Below are 6,123 nucleotides of genomic sequence, written 5' to 3'. Positions count from 1 at the left end.
GAAGCTTAGAAAACCTATTCAGCCAGATCTTTAAAGCTATATCACCTGGTGACATTGCTCATCCTGCACCCATGGAGTCAAAGACGGTGCTACGTCCTTTTAATCTTAATACACTCTCGGTCATAGCCCATCAGATAGAGCTGAGATGTGTCACTTGCCCGTCACCTTGTTACATCTTGCTACCTTTTCTGCACGTAGTTCTGTTTTAATGGTTAACTAGATTCTCATCCGACCTTCGAAAGGGCGGGTATATTTTTTGTTTTAATTTAATTTTTATATTGGTGTTTCTTTTTGTAATTATATTTGTGTTTTTTTTGTAATCATATGTATAAATCTTAATCAAAAATTATTTTATAAAATAATAGTAGCTAAAAAGTTATATGCTAGGTTCTTTGTAATCGTACGTGTGTTTACCTGTTTCTTTGTAATCATATTTGTATGCTCTACATTTTTTTTTATGTTTCTATAACTTTTAAATTGGTATTATTTTATAAATTACAATAGATCTTGATTAACATTTATACATGTATATGATTAAAAAATACAAATATTATTACAAAAAAAAATATGAAAATTAAATTTCTAAAAAAAGTTAAACAGAAAATATACTTACTCTTTAAAATGACGGAACAGATAAATGCTGATATCATTGAAAACGTAATTTTGGTAAAACCCAAAAGGAAAGAATAATTGTTATATAATATATAACTGTGGGACAATATAAAAATTAGAATGAAGTGTCCACCGATAATTTTGGACATGAAGTTACGAAATTTGTCTTGACCAATAGAAAGTAGTTACGGAGATATAGATGTAAATGCAGTTGTGTTTTATATAGATGTGGATCCTTCAAATTTAAAAGTGTCAGTTGGGTTTGGTTCCACATGTATACAAACGTAAAAGTTAGCAGTTATAATTTGTAGTTATATTTGTAGTTATATTTAGATGCTGTATAAGATCATGTCCCCTCTCATCTCTCTCTAAAACATCCGTCTTCTCTCTAACTTTCTTCAAATAATCATCGTCGATCCACCGGCTCCGGCTGTTCTCACAGAGCCGGAGTCGGGTTTAATCTCTTTATTGTTCCTCATGCATCAAGCCTTGTTTATCTTCGTTTCAGTTCAGATCCGTTTTTTGCTTGAACCTATTATCTTGTTGGATTTGCATGTTGGCTCTATTTCCCTCCTTGATCTTCTCTGGTATCGATCTTCTTCCTTCTCGGATATCCGAGTGAGGTTTAAGCCAGAGTTGACTGGTGCGCTCCCTGTCTTCAACCCAAAAGATCCGATCGAGATCTATTCTCTTGTCGTGCTTCAATTTGGCGTTTCCGTCGGTCCTTCTTCGACGTCGCCTTCCGGTTCAAGACTTATGTCCTGAGTGATCTGTCTTGCTGGTCTTCGAAGCATGTGTTCTTATTTCGTCTGAGCTATTCACTGTGGGAGGTATCGCAAGTTGTTGATTTGGCTTTTATGGCCTGTTCGATTTGTTTCATCTAAGGAGTTTGAGGTCCTCATGCAATTTGCTCTTTAATTTCTGGGTTCTTTTGATCTGTTTTTTAGGCTGTATTAGTTTGATGTTTGCATTTAAATCTAGCCTCCGTTTGTCTGTTCCATCTCGTTTCCCATTTGTGGGCATTGGACTCCAGGGACTGCTGTTGTTGTCCGCTGGCTTTGTTTCTATCGGATTCATGGAATCGCCGGTCTCTCTATCAACCTCTGTTTCAATGGAATCTTCTATTTAGTGTTTAAAAAAAAATTTAGATGCTGTATATGTTTTTTAATTGGACTCAACTATTATCAATGGGGTATCTTTCTGTTTTAATAGTATTGATTAGATCTCGATCCAAGCTACCGCGCGAATTTTTGTTTTCATTTATTTTTATATAAATATTTTGTTTTCAATTCTAAATTGGTATATATTATAATATATGTGTTTATCAATTTTTAAAGCATAATAAGTTTACGGTATATTTTTTAATTGAATAGATTGTTTTAAACTTTCACATGTATTTGTATTTTCTTCTATATATATATTTTCGGATTATTATTTCACTATTAAAATTGTAACTATATATATAAAGATTAGTAAAATATTGTTTTATTGTCATATTCAAAGATATTGTAACATTTCACAAATTCAGAAAGTTTTTAAAAAATTAAAATTTTCGCTTCATAGATTTATATTATCGAGTAAATAATAAAACATTTAGTTTTTGTTTAATTTTTAAAACAAGCTATATAGTTTAAATTTTGTTTTCATTGATTTAAGGTAGTAAAAATTAATCATTGTTAGATAATATGATTTTTTGTTATTTAAAAAAAAAGCATTATAGTTTTAAAAGTTAACATCGACAAATATTTAAATATTTAATATATGGAGGTATAGTATTACAACATTAAATTATATCTATTTAATTTATACTATCTATTTAATTTATACTATCTATAAATCTAATGGCTCATCTATTCTTTAAATCCAATTATTGATAACCCAATAAAAATTTCTGGTAGGACCAAAATTTAAATGATAAGATTAGAGATTAAATGTAACATGACTTTTTAGGAATAGGTCTATTAGATCTATTTTTAAAAAAATCACACATGAATAAAAGTTGTGACTTCTGTTTTGATAAATAATATATAGAAACGTTAGAAAGCAAGAACCTGTTGTCATTGCCATCACACCTTATATTACTTTAAACATTGGCGGTCGAATTAAAAATTGAAATAAAACCATGCAAAAATACCTCACGGTGTGTGAGTGGTATGAATATATTTTTCTTAGTTTTGTGCCCATGTTCTTTTAAAAACTGGTATATTTTTATATTCACTATCAAACGTTGGAAATCCCAGAGCAACAATATAAGTTGCTAAAAATAAACTCTTTTTAACTTCCAAAAAATATAGTTTGAAGCTTTTTGTAGAATATGTAGTTAAATACATATTAGCTTTCAAATTTTTTCGACAAAAAGGCATGGGAAAAATAAAAACGTAAAGACATCTGCATCAAATTAACTTACTATGCCTCAACGTAGCCAACTGGAAAATATCAAAAGCACCATCTATGTCTCTTCTGTGTGCATCATGACCTGGCCATAATCATGTTATTTTGATCAACCCCAAATACATAATGTTATGGGGAAAAGTGAATCAATAATATAATCTTAAGTTAATTCTAGTCTCTAGTGAGCATGAATTGACATTTGCGATGAAAATAAGATGTGAACCAACACTCAATTGGAGAAAAATAGATAAACACATAAACTTATTGAATTTATTGGTGAAATGGTCATAGTAAGGGTTGAAAGAATGTTCCCGGCGGTAAGAAACCAAGAGTAAACCAGACGGTATTTTAATCATTCATACACATGAACAATGGATACCTATAAAAACAAAGGAAAAGGAATTCAAACTTCTTTGACCAGAAAAAAAAGAGTTCAAACTTCAGTGTTTTTTCCCTATTTGATCAACTTGTTGGACTACTAAATTATGACCCAGCGTTGATGGATTATAACACATGGACATCAAAGAAAATGATCAACTGATATGCAACTTTTGAAATTGCAGAAGAGTGTTTGATCAAATTACCTCCATAGTCTTTGTACTCTGGATCAACGTACAGAAGAAGCACAAAGACAAGAACATGAATATAGCTCTATTAGCAATAAATGCGTGGTGCAAGAAAATATTAGATGATTTACGTTAATTATTTCTTCAGTCTTCATATCTTTTTGCTCAAATAGCTAAATTACGAGTCCAAGTTTTCTGCATAACAAATACAAAAAGACCAGAAGACGAATCAGAAAACGCATTGAGAACTCAAAACTTGTCAAATCCATTGTTCTGGAGCTCAAATTTAGAAGAATCCTTGATGATCCCCCGCGAAACCAACGGAAAACAAACCGAAATCCAGTAAAAAAACGAAGGAAGTAGTCATACCAAAAAGTATTTAAAATCAAGTGATGGATCTCGGAGGAAGTTGGAACACACTTTTTAGACGTCTACAATATCACTTATTTATAATCTCAGAAATTGGGGATTTCAAGAGTGAGTTTGGAAAGGGTCATTAAATTGAACGTAGTGGGAGAGATGGCGGAGAGAGTAAATGGAGATGCTTAATGAGAAGGTTGAATGAAGAGGACAAACTTTACAGAGACGTTATCACTACGGCGGTGCGAGAAAGGGATCGGAGAAGACGAAGGTATAAAATAGACTTGGGTCATAAATGGGCTAAAATTTAAGTAACATGGGTAGCAATATTAGATTGAGTTGGTATGTTTTCTGGTCCATTTGCTCGGACAGGTTAGAACAAAAGAATGGGACATGTGTAATGCTCTTCTTCTCCTATTTTCTTAGGTGGCAAGAAGAGAAGAGAATGAAGGTGTTCTTTATAATAATACTAGGGCAAACCCGCCTTACGGGCGGGCGGATGAATAAATGAAATGATGTAAGTTTTTATTATTTTCGGTGGTGAGCTGCATGTAGGTGATATCTAGAGAATGTGGACTAATGTTAATGTGTTTAAGAGATGATGTAGGTTTTGTTTTTTTACTTTGCCATTGGCCGAACGTGCTATATATTAGTATTTGGATGTGGCAGAGTCAGAGTAAAGAAAATGAGAGAATTTAATCTATTAATTGAGAATCATATTTTTTATCTACCATATAAAATTTTATGTTAGACCATTCGTTAAAATTAAATATCCTAAATTTACTCATATATAATATTTTCTTAACAGAAACAAATAAACAATATACTTCTAAACAATAACATTCCTAAGAAAAGCTAAATATATTTTATGCTATTTTTTAATTTTTTATCATATTTAATCTAGACTAAATTATATATATATATTACTAATTTGTTTTAAAATTAAATAGTACATTCCAGTTCTTTTGTAAATTATCATATTAACTTTTTTACTAAACAAAATAAATAATAATTTATCGGTTGTAAGATTTTATGTTTGATTTTTGTAATGAAAATAAAAATACCAAACTGAAATATGATATATTGAAATAAAATTATATTTTTAAATATACTATAAATAATTTAATTTAGTCACATACAAACATTTCGAGCATAAAAAATTTTAGTAAAAGTAATGTTTAAATTAAACTATTAATATGATGTTGCATTTTTAAATAAATAAAAAAATAGTAGGTGATTAATATATGATTATTACAATTTCATCAAAAAAAACATCAAATATAAAACTTTCAAAATAATATTATATACTTAAAACTGATATTCAATATATATCTTTATAACTTATTTTATAGTTTAAATATTATTTTTAATATATATATATACGTACAATATTAAAGTAGAGTTTGCTAGATCAATCTCATAAACATATTCGAAGTAAAAAAAAAATTAGAAGTGGTTTAAGTTTTTTGGTATTTATTAATCTCGCATCTTTGTTTCTTCATTGCTTAAAAGTTTGATCTGAGGGAAAAGGAAAACATTCATAGGTTTGCATAAACTTAAATCACTCGTATAAACGTTGAAGTCAAACGAAATTCATAACATGGTTAAGAAATTATTTATTTTAAAGAAACTTTACCAGATGCTACATATTTTAAAAATTGATGTCGAAACATTATTCAAACAGAAAATAGTGAGTAGAGAGACTTCATGATCTTCGCCTATGCGACCCGTGCCTTCTTGACAACCTTGGAAGTTGCTGTTGCGGGAGGCTTATTGGTGTGGACACCAGTTGAAGTAATTCCTATAGTTGGTGCTTCCTCACGGTCGTCACTATCAGTGTCCACCTTAGCACTGAGATATTCCCAGGCATATCATCGCCATGATCATCGTTGCCATCCTGTTAAGACCGTCACTCTTCATTATTTCCATACTACAAAAGGACCAGAATGGAATATAATTTAAAACATATATGGGCAACGAACTCAGAGAGTGGCAGACGGTCACGATCGTTCAAGATGCGTGATATAGTGAAGGTTTGGTGATTGGCAGAGAAATTGTAGCTGCTTACTCTGACCTGGAAGATGCAAGTCTTGCCAACTATTTGTGCAATAAAAAGGGTAGCTGTGTGTCCTCTGGATTTTCTCCCTCTCCAGCCTATGTGGATTTTCTCCCTCTCCAGCCTATGTGTCCAATC

At 30.9% G+C, this 6,123-nt stretch overlaps 1 long non-coding RNA gene across 1 annotated transcript; it reads right to left on the bottom strand.

Moving 5' to 3' along the window:
• Positions 1 to 1,180: 1,180 nt before the first annotated feature.
• Positions 1,181 to 4,150, bottom strand: LOC106294570. Its single transcript, XR_001260867.1, has 4 exons — positions 3,939 to 4,150; positions 3,588 to 3,764; positions 3,020 to 3,088; positions 1,181 to 1,715 (listed from the first exon to the last, which is right to left on the bottom strand). It is a non-coding gene; the product is annotated as an uncharacterized LOC106294570 (long non-coding RNA).
• Between the last annotated feature and the right edge of the window lie 1,973 nt (positions 4,151 to 6,123).

Source organism: Brassica oleracea, chromosome C1 (assembly GCF_000695525.1).
Source record: "Brassica oleracea var. oleracea cultivar TO1000 chromosome C1, BOL, whole genome shotgun sequence".
Lineage (NCBI taxonomy): Eukaryota > Viridiplantae > Streptophyta > Magnoliopsida > Brassicales > Brassicaceae > Brassica > Brassica oleracea.
Note: the sequence above shows the minus strand (reverse complement) of the source record. Positions and strands in the feature narration are given on the sequence as shown.